At 42.7% G+C, this 15,875-nt stretch overlaps 1 long non-coding RNA gene across 1 annotated transcript in view; it reads left to right on the top strand.

Annotated features, from left to right (window-relative positions):
* Positions 1 to 15,875, top strand: part of LOC118773999 — a 96,261-nt gene that overhangs the window by 61,352 nt on the left and 19,034 nt on the right. Inside the window, exon 4 of the long non-coding RNA XR_005004798.1 lies at positions 5,461 to 5,529. This is a non-coding gene — a long non-coding RNA (uncharacterized LOC118773999). The remainder of the gene's footprint in view (positions 1 to 5,460; positions 5,530 to 15,875) is intronic.

The following is a 15,875-nucleotide window of genomic DNA, read 5'->3' on the forward strand; positions in this document are numbered from 1 at the left end:
TTTCTCAGGATGAAAAACATCAATGAGCAAAAACAGCACATAACTCAAATACCTCAGTCTATCCATTTTATTTCTGGTGTTTCTTTGGTATTTGCTTTTTTGTGTGTGGAAGATAAATTGCTGTTAAAAATTGTCATTACAAGAAGTGTAAAAGTGATAGTCAACCATCAGCAGGAAATATCCAGTGGACATATATAACATAAATTGCTAGGCAGTAGGAATAATCATGAACATGAATTATGAATAAATAACTGGTTAGTTATAAAGTGAAACCGCTATATCAATCTATAATTAAATATTTTGAATAATATATACGAAATACTGTACTTATTTCAAAATTGGTTATTATGTACAATAGCCAAAAAATGGTCAAAAATATTTTGAGAATGCATGGAAAATGTCAGTTTTGTTTCACTGAAAGCTAGACTGTGATACAGTTGTGCATGAATTCTTACGAAGGTTTCCTATAAAGCAGTCGTTCACAAATGAAAACACCATATATAACTTAGCAAATTGAGCCAATGTAGAATGTGCACTTTTCGCCGGAGAACTGTATTCTGACAATGAAGATCTTTTTATCAATTTCACATGTCAGCCTAAAGAGTCCCTGAAAATGCATATAATTCATGGATAGTCCTTTGATGAATCTGGGTTTTATTATATCTCTCTGTGCCTACTTACTGAATATGCCTGGGGTCCTGCATTGAATTAGACTGACCATGCTGTACGTGCTCTGACGTGGAGAGTGCTTCAAAGTAAGCAGAGTTAACTTGTTCAAGGAGACAGACAGACAGGCTGATATGTGGTCAGTTGGAGAGGTCCTCTCTCAGTCGGTTAATGAGACAGGCACCGGGTCAAGCAGTCAGTCCCCACAGCTAAACCCGATGCTGACAGTCAGTGAAATAGTTGGGCGGGCTGCCAGCCCAGGCGCCAGTTGAGTAATCACTCAGCCACGGGACAGACAGACATCCCTGTCCTCTCCGTGTGACAGCCCGCCACACGGGTCACCACCCCGCTCCCATTGGCCACCCTCCGCACAGGCTCCGCCCATCCCCCCAACCTGCGCAGCGCAAGAGAGAAAAAAAAATAAAAGTGTCAGTTTTGAAAAATAGTTTCCCAGTATCCAGCTGGCCTGTCTTTTTATGGTACACCCAGCTTTAGCTCTCTTAAAACAGAAACAAACTAAATAAGCAAATAGAAATAGCGTGCCGCACAGGCCAAGCCATAATGATGGTCATGATGTTGGTTTTTAATAGAGTGGGGACTGTGGCTTTAGTTTGGCCTCTGGAAGGCTCCGGAAAAGAGTGGTCACTGTCTGGTTCTAGCTCTGACCCGAGCCTGGCTGACTCAGCTGTTTTGTGCCAGGGATCCACTTGACCCACTGTACCCATTTTTCCAAAACCATACTGGTACCGCTGTGCTGGTCAGTACCAGTTGTTGCAATTCCTTCCTCATGGGGGCCCTGTGCTGAACTCCAAACTTTTTCATGCAGAAGAATGATGTTTCGCCTCATGTACAGTGGCAGTCAGTGGAAAATGAGTACGGCAGTGGATCCCTCCGAGCAGGACTCCACACATAACGGATTGTGTGTGTGTGTGTGTGGTGAGCGCAAGACCTACAGCGGCTGTTCACCAATCAATGAAATGATCATCGCCCGAGTTGTGTCTAAGGTTTCCGTGGTGAATAATTAAATAAACACAAATAGCAGCTGGTGATTTTGAAAGCGTCCTCCCCAGGACCAGCGCTATGGGGGTGCTTAGGGGTCTGTTGCACTCCCAGATGGACCTCAGTGCACCCCCAGTTGTCTCCTTATATCCTGAAGTCTACATAGTATTTATTACGTTTTTTTTTAAAGATATGACGTTTTGTGCCCGCCCGTGGATTGCAAGTGCACCCCTCTGTATTTTCTCTGGCTGCCGAGCCAGGTCCTCCCTGTTAGATGTCTGTCCTGCAAGGTGGGCACCCAGATGCGGGCCGCTCCAGTGGCAGGCGCATGGCTAACCTTGGGCCCGGCCGTCGTCCTGAGCGCCTCGGACGGCCCTGCTGTCAGCCCGCCCCTCCTCTGCCCGCGGTGCTGCATTCCCGGGATGGCGAGGGCAGTGGGCGCAGCGGCTGCAGTTGTCCGGGGCGTTAACGAGCCTTCAGCCACGGCGCGGGAGGAGAGGGGCGAGAGGCGCGCGGGGAGGGCGGCACCCTCCGCCGCTGTGGCGATGCGTGGCCGCTGCCCGCTCGATGTGGGGGGGGGGGGCTTAACAGGGGTTTGAGTGGATCGCGAGGGGCATGGTAAAAATGCGCAGGGGGGATTTGCATGGAGAAAGCCCCCGCTTTGTTCTCTGCCATTCCTGTTTATCGGTCGTCAGACTCCGGCTTCTGGTGGAGATGGGGGGTGGGGGTGGGGGGGAGTCTGACCTTCTCAGTGAGCCGTGCGTCTCACACTCAGATGCTGTGAGAATGTGCGATAAAAGAAGGCGAATGATCATCCGTGTTATCTGCCCATTTGCCCGGCGGACTCCACCCCTCTGGGTTGTGCACAAAAGCATGCAAGACTTTCAAAAGAAAAAAAAAAAGAAATTTGCAGCGTTACACGAGGTAGATGTAAAATAGCAGGATGCAGGGGGTCAGCGGTACGTGCCAGGAAACGCTTCTCTCCTCTTTGTATCGGAGGAGTGATGCGGCTGTGATATACTTTTAAAACCCCATTACGGCCTAATCTGTTGGTAAATGTATTTCCAGCTCATTCTAAAACTGCACCTAATTGAACTGAATTAAACAGCGAAATGGCCTCTCAGTCATTCATATTCACAGTAAGCAGTTCGTTCCGAAGTGCTGAAAGAAGATGTTGGAGCCAAGGTCCTGCCCCACTATTGAGCTGAACCATGTCTCATTTGCAATTTGTACAGAAAGATATGCACAACTGACTTGGGTGGGGGTGGGGGGGGGGGGGGCTTGCAGTAGCAAATGCACAAAGCTGTGCTCCTACAAGAATTGCAATAATGACATTATCCCTCTATTATGCTGCCCCACACATGCTCATCACAGAGGAATATTTTACTATGACGGGGAGATCGTGAATATTGTGCAGAACGTCCGCGAGACAATGACACATGAGAACAAATTCAGAAAACATCCCGGAAATCGAATCCTGGATTCTGCTTTGTATTGTGTTTCTTTGATTGCCCTGGACTTTGTGTGCCCACAGCAAGAAAAATAACCTTTGTCAATATTCCCATCTATCTTGAACTCCTGTTGTGTGCATGTCTGTGCACGTTGAAATCACATCCAGTGCCCCCCCTTTTAAACTGCTGTTCAGCTGGGTGTGTGTGCACACGGCACAAGTCTTAATGCCCCCACTGAACACAAATGCCACTCCTTCTGAACACCACTCCTTCCACTGAGTGTATGTATACGTGACATTTCTTTCATTGTTCCCTTCCCACAAACTATTCTCCAATTGTGTGAGCACACTTCACACCACTCTCCGTGCCCCTCCCTCTTAGACCACGCCTCCATTCAGAGCTAAATGCTCCTCCCTCGTAAAGCTAATGCCTCATTGTGTGTGTGCATGTTACTGAGATTGCTCTTACAAATTTTTTCAAGAGCAGCGGTTGCTAAGGGTGTGGCTACAAGTGTAACCTGAGATCACGGAATGAAATGGAATATAATATTAAGATGAAATGGAGCATAAAAATCCACGCCTTCTTGACACTGCTGTGAAAAGTTCGTGTCACTTTGTCTGATTCAACCCCCATTCATTTAGAACGTTAAGTGGAAATGTGACACCGGCACATGGTTTTTTGAGGACTGCCAGCCCAGCAGTCAGTGGCATTGTAAGAGATAATATGTGTTTGGGGGGGAAAAAAAAAAAAGAAAGAACAACTGCTCGGATTACACATTTCACAGCGCGTGCTGTTACAACTGCCCTGTCAAGTGCCCCTGTTTCAGCAGGGACGGGACAGGTCTCCAGTGCCCGGGACCCAGAATAACTTGAGCTGTGGTTAAACTGCAGGGCACAGTCGGGCAGACAATGGGGCTGGGAAGGCTGTCATGGAGGGCTCAGATATTTACAGCAGAATAAACACCAAGTATTTTTACACCAGGGTCCAACGCTAAACAGCCATGTGTCCACTGTGCATTTGGATGGTCTGCAAGGCACGGTTTATCCCCGCGAGTTTGGCCGGGGCTTAATCTCAACGTGCCCAGCTGCTTGGGTTTCTCTCCCTGATTCTTATCCACCCCTCCTGTGTAGGTACATTGCATGTATCCACGTCATGTATATCACGTTGCAGTTCAGATGTTGTGGGTTTGAATAGACAGGGTTCTCTTATTAACATAATGAACTTTGCGAGCGGATGCTGAATGGGTTGGATTCTGCATGGGCCGCAAGGCGCAGGTCATTGGCTGAATGTGTGCAATACTGTATATGTGTGGAGGGTGTCAGAGTGCATCCTATGGAGAGAGGTGGAGAGCTGTTAACTGCTAGCAAAGTGCAGCATACAAGTGAACGGCTGCTCTCAGCTGCAGAGTGAAGAGTATTCAAATGCTTACGGTTTCCCCATTCATAGAAATGTGGCATCTGTCATCTGCCTGCCATTGATTTGTTTTACAATTTTTTAATATGAAGTAAGGATGCCCTCTTTAAATGAAACTGTGTATGTGATGAAAAATATGACATAAATGTATAAATTTCCTTTAATACTTTTTTTTTTAACCCAGTCAAGTCAGTCTTATGCTGAAAACCTTGAAAACACATCAAAACTTATACAAAACAATACAATATTTGGAAATACAGCATGAAATAATAGTAATGAAATAAGACAAAAAATACTTAAGCATGTTGTAATCCAATCCTGTACTGCCTCTGACGAGTCTAAGGAAAGGAGAAGTATGAACAAAGTGAAAGGAAGTGTTGAATTTCCTGTGCAAATGATGGTCCGTTTGAGTGTTGGCTGTGTGGTGGAAGACAGCAACCCAGGCCAACCGAGCGCTGGCCCCACTTCCTCCCACTAACCCCTAAGGAATCCACCCACACTCGACGCGTCACGCTGCTGACGGCCTGGCGTCCTTACTCACAGCGGTAGGATATGAATCAAGGGGACGTTCAAACAATAAAGGGGGATTAATTACCTGTTTCTGCTCGGGGCTGACCGGTGAAAGTGCAGTGAGTCAGAGAGGAACACGTAAGTGAGCGTTCGGTAACAGCAATAATGTCATAGCTGTGCAATGACTGTGTCTCGGAGATGTGCACTGGGCCAAATGTGGGACTGTGCAGGCTCTCTCTGTCTGTCCCTTCGCCAGTTGAAATGACGCACAGTTGGAAACTATTTTACACAAATCCCCGCCTTAGTTGCACGGTTGCTTTCCAATGATTTTAAGAATGAGTTTTTCATATTCCTAAATGCATATGCCAAATATATCTCTACACATGTCCATGTGAACCCGTTTTTCTGCTCGTTTTCCCAGGAAATCATTGTCTGTGGCTTGGCCCTGAAGCTGTGGATTGTGGATGTTGAGAGAGGAACAGACCAGTGAGTAAGTATGGTCACTAAACGCTCTCATTTAAATTCAGTGAGAAGAAGCCTTTGATCTACACTGCCCATGTGTGTAGCCGATAGCTTATTAATTGAAGAAAGTGATGGATTTTTAGGTGAATGAAGACTCTCCTGAATAAATGGCATATGTTTTGTTCTCTAAATCAACACTGTAAGATCCATGTACTGGCTGGATTCTTGAGATGCCCAGGCTGTTACATTTCCTGGATTTAATGCTCCAAACTTACTTACTTAACATTGCTTCTACCCTCCAATATCATGTTGTGAAATGATATGTCAAAAACAACATCTAGGCCTAGGTAACTGTGGTATGCATGTGCGTATACAGTATATGGAGAGAGTGAGAACAAACTTGATTCAAAAAGTTCTTCCCAAAACATAGTTTATCTTTCACATAATCTCTAGCAGTATGTTTATTTCAGTGATGTTTCAGTCTTAATATCCTCTCGTTGAGATCTTCTTCATTTAGAAAAAAAATATTAAACTCATATGAAATTTCTATTTCTTATACAGTATATCTCTAATCTTATGTCTATGGTCTCAGTTCAAGTACAGCATGAAATTTTTGAGGTTTCATTTCCTTGTTTTTATTGCTTTAAATCAATATTTTCCGAATGAAAAATGAATATTGATTAAATGATGTGCTGACAGTGGGTGAGATTGTTAGCCAGCATTGATATTTGACAGACTGTTATTAGTGAAATAAAACTGCATCATAATAATTACATGGACTTAAGTGGCCATGTCAAATCTTGCATTGTGGCTACCTGTGACAAATGTGGAAAAAGAATGAAAGAAGGTGGTAATATTACATATTCAAAAAATGTTGTGCTGCAGTTGAACTAGTAATAATTGTTCAGAGTTCTGGTTGCTGTTCCACATCTGCTGCCATAATAAATACTAAATTAATCTGGGAGTTATTAAAAAGGTAGCAAGTGGCTTTAGTTCCAGTATTTTCTCAGAAGTATATGTTTACAAATTCTAATAAAAATGCAGTTAAGATACTCTCAGACAGAGCAGCCATTTGTCACCACCCCTGTCTAGGATTGGCATCAGCAGGATTAGACTCTTCCTGCCGCCCAAAGTGCCACAGACAGGTCTGGATGTCACCGTGACCATGAGAGCTCAGGCAAAGTAAGATGGCAGCACCAGGATGGAGGCATGACAGACCACTGAACGCATGAGAGCCAGATGCAGCCTCTGAATGCACTTGGGCTTCTGTGCTGAATGACCTTCTAAGGTCAACAGGTCATGCCTGAGATTACAAATGCTTCAGCAGAAACTGAAATTACAGAAATTCAGTGTCGCTGGTGCTGTTGCCCCTCTAGCCCTTTTGTGCGTACGGTCAAATGGGTGTGATCATTCTAGAGTGGTCCCTACAGCATACGGTCAAACCGGTGTGATCATTCTAGAGTGGTCCCTACAGCGTACGGTCAAACCGGTGTGATCATTCCAGAGTGGTCCCTACAGCGTACGGTCAAATGGGTGTGATCATTCTAGAGTGGTCCCTACAGTGTACGGTCAAACGGGTGTGATCATTCCAGAGTGGTCCCTACAGCGTACGGTCAAACGGTTGTGATCATTCTAGAGTGGTCCCCACAGCGTACGGTTAAACCGGTGTGATCATTCTAGAGTGGTCCCTACAGCGTACGGTCAAACGGGTGTGATCAGAACACTAGATTAGAACGGCTATTTACAAGTGACGCAACAAAGCAACATCTGTTCTAAGCCCACTGCTTTTTCACATAAAAACATTCCACAAATTCAATATGATTATTTATTTTTCAATGCAGATTCGCATAAATTGCAACATAAGCAGCATAACACAGTTCTGACTCCCAAATCAGAAAAATTCCAGCTAACGATAGCTTTGAAGAAGCAGTGATTTAATGTTAGAAAATATAGCAAATGCGGCAGTGAAAACTATGAGAAACTTATTAATGCTAACATAACACATGCACTACATAAAATAAGTCATGCTGGGGGCAGTAGGAAATGCTACTCAAGGGTGCTAAAGGGCTAGCATAATGGTGGATGGGCTGAGGTATCATCTGTGTTGCATTACATTACATTATTGGCATTTAACACACGCTCTTATCCACAGCAACTTACATTGGTTAAAGTTTTTTTTTTTTTTTTTACAATGTTATCCACTTATACAGCTGTATATTTACTGAGCCGATTGTGGGTTAAGTACCTAGCCCAAGGACACAGCAGCAGTGCCCCAGTGAAGAATTGAACCAGCAACCTTTCGGTTAGGAGTCCTGCTCTTTCATCGCGATGCTACACTGCCGCACCAATGATGTTGTGCTGTGCAACTCGCACCGGTATAGGCTGCCGTGCAGTATGAATTGAGATCACAGGTAACGTTACTCACCCCACTCTGTACAAAATAATGGCCCAACATTTATGAATGACAGTGTACAGCTACATGTGGTCTGTATCTGCCAGTGTTTCCTGGCGCAGTAAAACGTGTACAGACAGGCAGCCGATTCTCTCACCGTGAGTCCTGGGATGCTCTGGATGGCCGTGTTTGTTGTTTTGACCACAGCTTGACCACAGGCCATGCCTCTGTGTTGAGCTGTGAGCGGCACCTCCCTCTCAGCGGAATGCGATTTCCCAGAGAGCATTAAACGAGTGTGAGCACTGCAAACAGCAAATGGAAGACATACAAGATATTCAACTCGTTGATTGACAACAACAAAAAAAAAAAAAACGGTCCCCCCATGGTATCTGACCTGCTTTGATTGAAGTACTTGTTTGGACATGGATGTGTCATAAGTGACAAATCATTAAATGCTGTAACCTTTTTCATCTGGAAAATACATGAATAATTATATTTCGCTCTTGTTTAGTAAACTCCTGGGCCAGACTCATGTGTTAGGTTTTTAATGTCTCAGTATAGACAAAATTTTATTCACTTTTATTGCACCTGTTTGTGAAAATACCGTAGAGTATGTAGATACGTTAACACAGAGTATATCCCGCAGGTAAGCCCGTGTTGTTCCATGAAGTTGTAGGTGAAGAGGAGGAGCAGGAAATCAGTCCTGTTCATATACAGAAATCTAGTATGTAATTTAAAAAGCACAAGCTTGATGTGATCCTGTGGTGTTGTGCTTGTCAGAACCCTGGAGACACAGTTCTGGCCGTATTGTGGCTTGTGTGAAAATTCAGCATGGACACCAGCTAAAAGCAGATTACAATAGTGCAATCAGGAAGTGGTAAAAGAATGTGCAGGTTTTTTTTTGGCTTCTGGCAAGGATAACAGGGCCTTATTTTGGCAATGATTTGGAGGTAGCCATAGACATGCTGGTGACAGTTTGTAGGTTGTGTGGGTTGTGCTTCAGTCACAGGCATTTACTTAGTCAAGGACAAGATTGTAATCAGTGCTACAAATAGGCCCACTTAAAAAAATATGTCTGCCTTATCCCTGTTTACTTTTAGAATATTGTGTTGCCAAATTTATGAAAAAAAAATACAGAGCAAAGGAGAATTGGTTTTGGTTTGAATGAATAATAAGTGAAGTAAGTTATTTATTGTCATGCTTGCTTAATAAATAAAATGTCTCACAGTAAGGATCTGTTAATTCTTTTTGAATGAACCAAGCAAAATTTCATCTTACCCATCTTACCCAAATTTGTGTACCCAAAGATGTGTATAATAAACTGATAAATAATATTAGCAGCACAGTATAGAGGGGAAGCCATTTAGATGGGAATGTTTCCAAAGATTTGCTATATAGAATTACTATTGGAATGGCTAGTATTTAGAGTATTTTGAGGGGCAAAACATTACTTAAAAATAGTTTAAAAAATCACTGTAATTATAAATGCATTTGTATTTGTTAACTGTATCCTTAATTTTGATTTATATTGAATGTAAATGATAACTTTTTCTCAAGTCCATTTATACATTTGTACTGAAAAAATAAATCTTGAGTTTAAAAGTCCAAGTAAAGGGCAATCAAGAAAATTTAGATTTTCAAGTTAATTTCCTCAGGTTTTATATATTAGGCATTATTTATAAGAGGGTGGAGGGTAAATCAAGTTAGGTTCTGCAGACAGAATCAGTGGGCAAATGTTGGGATTAGAAGTAAATTTTACACTGACACTAGAATAATATATTTCAGACGTTAAGATTTAGAAATACACAGAATAGTCTCATATTTTTATTTTAAATTCTACATCATCCCAAGAACATGCCAATATATAGCTAGTTATATAATTGTGGTAGAATCTGAACTAGCTAGCCAGCTAACCAATCCAAAATAATTCATAATTTGGCACAAATTTGCTATATGCCCCCTCCCTGAGGTCACATTACTAGCTAAATCTCTGGAGATTGTGGATCACTGATTTTACAGCAGTACTGATGGAAAAGCCCAGAAATAAGTATGTACTGGAAAATATCGACATTTTTCTCAGCACAGATTAGCTAGACATAATCTGTCAGCAGTCACCCCATTGACATGCTTGCAGTGAAGTACTCTCTGCTATACCTCCTCCAGTCACTTGAAAGTGAAAGTTAACTTTCATCCCGTGATCCAGTACATGTGAGCCCAGCTGTAGAAATTTGGTCTGTCATCTTACTTGACCAAGGATTTTAATTGTTAAAATACAGATGCAGCTAGCTAGTTAGCTAGCTTGGCCAAATTGAGATGACAGCTTCATTATATGGTGGCTTGTTTCCTAGTAGGACTTAGTAGGACTCCAAGTAGGACTTGCGTAATTCCCCGCCAAACAGGTGAACAGGTGAAAGCACCCCTGTTTGCTGAACCATGGCCTCCTGCTACTGTAGCTGTGTGTTCTCAACTTCTACTCTTGCCTTTTACTTTAGCATATTCATAAGCTATGTTCCCTCTTTCTGCACTTTTGAAAGCATTTTAATATTCTCAAACAAAGTTTTTAAAAATTCATACACTACGCTATCTAGTGACTGGTAGCTCATAGATACGGAAGTACGCTAAGTGACGGAACTGCTAAAAATATTTCCACATTTATAAAATTTTAATTGTCACACTCAAGACGAAATGTGTTCATACAGACTGCACAGACTGAAAAGGACTTCAGAACATCAATGCAGCAAGTTGTTCTAACTAGTTTTTCTGAATCCAGAATTCAGTATAGGCAGCTTCAAGACTTGCTATCTCTTCAGATGTTGTAGCTACACCAACACCAAAGTATATATGAATACCGGATAATGTAACTTTATATTGTATTTATGAATCAACACAGGCACAGGAAAATTGTATGTGTTCTAATAAGGAGCACAAGTAGAAAATGTTGAAGTAGTAGGGTAGAAGACTGTTATAAGATCGATTGATGTAAGTATATCCAAGCCGACACTTTCTTTCAGTTATTTTAGTTTTTTTTTAGTTTATTAAGAGAATAACACAGTTGTCCCTTATTGCTACATGCACAATGTGTAGCTCTACTAAAGACACAGACTTGTAATAACCTAACATATAACATATGAGCTGGATTTTGGTAAAAGCTGTATGTAGTTATGAAAACGCATTTACATAGGTTTATTTATAGCATATTATTTCCTTTTTGAAACATTCAGATAGTAGCGAAGACTAAAACCCCAGATTCTGTCTAACCCCAAGGTGCTCTGTCTTTGACTGTACAGAGCAAAACGAAGTTGCTACCTTTTCACTATTTACAAAGCAATTTTAAGTATCACTGAAATAAATGAAAATATGTGACACTAAAACATGTTATTCCGTCAGTAAAAAGTAGAGAAAGCAGAATGTAGTTGTACTGAATCCACCGAAAAAAGACACAGACAGATATAGTTCAGTTCTAAATACTGCGACACAAAGATTTCTTTGTCAGCCTTTGTGGAGGTCATTAAAGCCACAATGTTAGCCAGCCAATTAGCTTACCACAATGCCTTCATCTAATCCAGACATGGTTTATTTATTTATTTGCAGTAGAGATACATTTGTTTTCTGGGAAACTCCTAATTTACAGAGCACTTTTACTAATTGTACCATAAAGAATATTGCTGAATGCTGTCCTTACAGTAAGTGCAAATAAACGTAAACCATATTGCATTTGATAATTAAATATATGCAATATATTTAATGCAATATATATGTATGCAATATAATAATGGGAAAGACATACAAAAGAAACAAAGACCTTGACCATTTTTCCATGATGTTGATGTAAGATGTACATGGAGCCAATGCCAGCATTAATATTTATGGGCAGCCTGACCATACTACCTGTATCTGCCTTTCTGTCTCTTTCCCTGCCTGTGTCTCTGTCTCTGTCTCTTTCTGTCTGTCTGTCTGTCTCTCTCTCTCTGTTTGTGTGTGGATGTATGCATAGGTATCTGTATGCGTAGGTACAAGGCTCCATGATTTTTTTTTTCCTTTTTGACATTTCTTTCTATCGCTGTGAAACCCTATGTTACATTTTCTCAAGATTTAACGTATTTCAAGGAATAGCCATTTCGGCTCTCTTTAATGCGAGTTTTTTTTTTTTTTTACGAAACTAGTTGCACTTCAAAGTTGGTATTAAGAATTGGAGAACAGGCAGGGCAGTGCTAAAATTGTTAGAGCAGAGGTGGCAGTAGCACCCCATTTTACTTGGCCAGCCTTTAACAGACTGTGCACTGCAGGGCAGGGCACACATCGGGTTAACCGTTCCTCGGTCCCCACAGAAACCACACTTTTTTTGTTCTTTTGTGTCACACAAGCACAAGTGTCTAGTTTCTATTTAAGCTTGTCCAATTGGGCATCCTTCTAAAGCAGGATGCTTCGAACCCTGTTTTACGAGGAGGGAAAAAAAAAAGAGCACTCTTCTTTTTTTCTTTTCTGTAGAGGCACTGGCACTGACCTTGGGAAAGATTCCACCTAAAACTAAAAAAAAAAAAAAAAAAAAAAAAAAACAGGAGAGTGGAGAGTTACGATACAGCCATGAAAGCAAGTTGCACAAAGACATGCTTGGCTCAGCAGTTTGTTCCAGCTTGTTTTAATTGGCCTGGCCTGAGAGTCTCCTGTAAATGCTGTACCTATGCCAGTGAGAGCTGAGCTGTCATAGGCCATTGCCTGATGCACACTCTGTCACTATCTGCTTCCCCACCCCGGTGACGATCAGGAAGCATGTTAAAGGCCTAGTGTAAGGAGATGGAGTCTGTGTGGTCCCTCTCCCATGCAACATGCATAATATGTCACCGTGCCTGTGACTGGTTGATTTATTCAGCTCTCATCTTTGTCCTAAACAACCTTGGAAGTAGCGAGTTTTGCATTGCAGAGCACCATCGTTGTATAAGTACTTTTTTTTTTTTCTTCAAGGTGCATCAGTAAAAACATGCGTGACATTTATGATCTTCTGTAAAATTTAATCCTTTAGCTTTTATAGAACCTACTTCAATGGTCAATCGTGTTTTTTTTTCTCTTGGCTTGTCAACCAACAAGACTGTCCAGGATTAGAGAATCTTTATTGATTGGGAAACAGAATCCATCAGGAGTGCTAATCAGCACTTGCTTTCACACTTCAAATAAACAGTATTCTTCTCAAGTTCTCCCTGGGCAGCGGCCGCTGCGACACTGTTTGAACAAATGGGTTTTAATTGGAGGGAAAGCCGTGTTGCGGAAGATCCAGAAGAATGGCTCCCGGGACGCGAGAGGAGTGAGTGGGTTTGCAGGGAACAGTAAAGTGGCTTGTTACCACCACATGACTCATTTTTTTTTGTGTGTGTGTGTTCTGGTCTGGGGAGGTACAGAGGCCCCCTTACCTCATGGCGCAGGCATTCTCAGAGAGAAAGAGCAGGGAAATGAAAGAACACGGCTCACAGAGGGGGCATTCATGGGCCCCGGCCCCATGGGAGGGATCCGGGGTCGAGTGTTAGCCCCTATTAAAAGACAAAGCCAGCCCAGCGGGGGCTCCAAGAGAGGGAGAGAGAGGGAGAGGAGGAGGAGAAGGAGGAGGAGGAGGAGGTGGAGGAAGGGGGGGTTGTGGGAGCAGGTCTTTGTGTCAGCTGCCCTCGGCTCTTTCCCACTGGCGGTCACTCTGGCAGTGCGGACAGGTGGTTAAAAAGGGACCGGCCAAACCCCTTCGGAGCTGCGGGGCTTCACCAGTTTCACACAGCTCCCCACAGCCTAATGCCTCCGAAGTCTGGCGGGGTTTCTCCCCGCTTACACTTCACAGACAGCGTCAAATGGTGAAACCTGATTCAGCGTGTGCTGTGAAAATTTGAGTCCTGAGCTGGATGACTAACTTGAGGTGCTTTTTGGTTGCCAAAGAAATTACTGTGCAGTCACTTAGCCGAATATGAATCAGTCTTTTATTCTTTAACCACTGTAATGTGCATCACATCCTTATACCATTTGCTTTGGACCTGCTGTAATTTCCTCGTCCCATTTCAGTCTTATGTATGCTGTTCTGTAGTTTCTGGTACGTTTGCATCTTAACTACGTGTTACATTTTAAAAGGATATAAATGAAAGTTGTGTGAGTTTGAGCCCGCTCTCTCTCTCTCTCTCTCTCTCTATATATATATATATATATATATATATATATATATATATACACAATTATACACTAATTTATACTCATTTATATTAAGCTACCTATTTATTCAGCTGCCCATAAAATACATGGTCTATTTTTGTACAATATATTATCTCCAAAAAACATTATATGAGGATATGGTACATGTTTTAGCAAAGCTATTTGTCTTCCCATGTAACGGGTAGCCATTTTTTTTATCTTGCTATAATGATAATATAAGGTTTTGTTGAAATTACTGACAAGAATGTTTCCTATGGAACTCAAATTAGATATTTGCCTCTCAAAAATGGAGTTACTTGACCTTGATATTGAAAAAAAAATCAAGCCAGACCAAGAGTGGCCACAGAAATTCAGTTTTGGTTTCCCATGTATGTTCCTCAGTAAACATTGACAGAAGCGGCCTGGAACTTAAATACTGATGTAACATTGAGTTCTGCATTTGGGCACCCAATCAGTATTTAATATTTGTTTGTATCCAGGTTCAAACGCAGATGAACCGTTTTGGGGAGGGCACTGGGTGTTGTCTTGTATAGGCAGCTATTACAGCACTTGTGCATAATTGCCATTTTTCCTCGCATGCAGTTGTGAGTCCCCAGCCCTACGGTCTATCTTTCTACATCAGGCTTGCCTGAAAGAAAGCAGTCAAGCTCATTACAGGGAAATATGTGCTTTTCTTTCTTCAGTTACATAACCACAGCGTGTGTAAAATGGTATCTGTTCCCAAGCTGTAAATTCGCCCTGTGGACATGTACAGTGGTGTCTCGTCATTGTCACTTTGCCTGCGGCTTTAGTTTTTCCGTCGGCTGACAGAGACCTGGCCGTGAGGTGGCAGGATACGTGGCTGTCCTTCCTCCCTGAAATCTTCCTCTGCAGTTTCTACAGTCAAAGGAGTTCATTCTGTGTCCTCTCATCAAAGTTGACCATCGTGTGAGAGGCAGTGTGTGGTGGGGGGGGGGGGGGGGTGCCATGATGCCAGGGCTGCAGCACAAGGGCAGTGCTGATTTAGTAAAAAGGGCGGGGGTGGCAGGGGGGGGCGGGTGAGGCGTTTCAGCGCCGTGGCAAGGTCACCTCTCCTTAAACGCGCTCCAGCTCCCAGGACTTTGGAATGGAGCTCCACAATGCTGCGGCAATCATTATGTCAAGGTTATTTTACTCAATTTTCAAATTTAATGAAATACATTTTTTGTTAAACTTTTGGTCTTTTTTCACTAAATCCTTCAACAAACCCATTTCGCTTCAAGGCCAGAGAGGTTTTCTTCAACCACAGCCACATTTCAGAAATGGAAACCATGTGTTTTTGGGAGAGAAGTGCCAGCATCTTCACTGCTTAGTTATCCATAGCAACAGCTATTCAGATGCGTAGCCATCTTTATTAAGATGAGCGGGCAGAGAAACTGTGGACATACCAACTAAATATGGAAATTCCCGAAAGGAAAATACATTCTTCCAATTTGATGTTACGTATGTAAACCTGCGGACCTCTTGTCACGGGCTTACGGCTGTAACCACAACGTAGTTGTTCCAGTGAGCCCACAGACTGTATGCAAATATCTACTGATGTACATCCCTGGTAGCTACTTTCCAGTGGAGTTGTTCGCCGTGTGCCTCGTAACGGATGAGTGTTACAGGCTGCAGACGGGCCTGACTCTTCCTGGGTGTCACCGGGCTGGACCACGGTGGCGGTTCTCTTCCCTTTCCTATGTGTCAGTCCTTCTATTTGGCCGGCTGTGAACTTAGGAAGTGAATCACAGAGGGTATAATTGGCTTCGCCCAAACCTGAGGAGGAAAAGGAAGCTGCGGAC

Source organism: Megalops cyprinoides, chromosome 3, assembly GCF_013368585.1.
Source record: "Megalops cyprinoides isolate fMegCyp1 chromosome 3, fMegCyp1.pri, whole genome shotgun sequence".
Lineage (NCBI taxonomy): Eukaryota > Metazoa > Chordata > Actinopteri > Elopiformes > Megalopidae > Megalops > Megalops cyprinoides.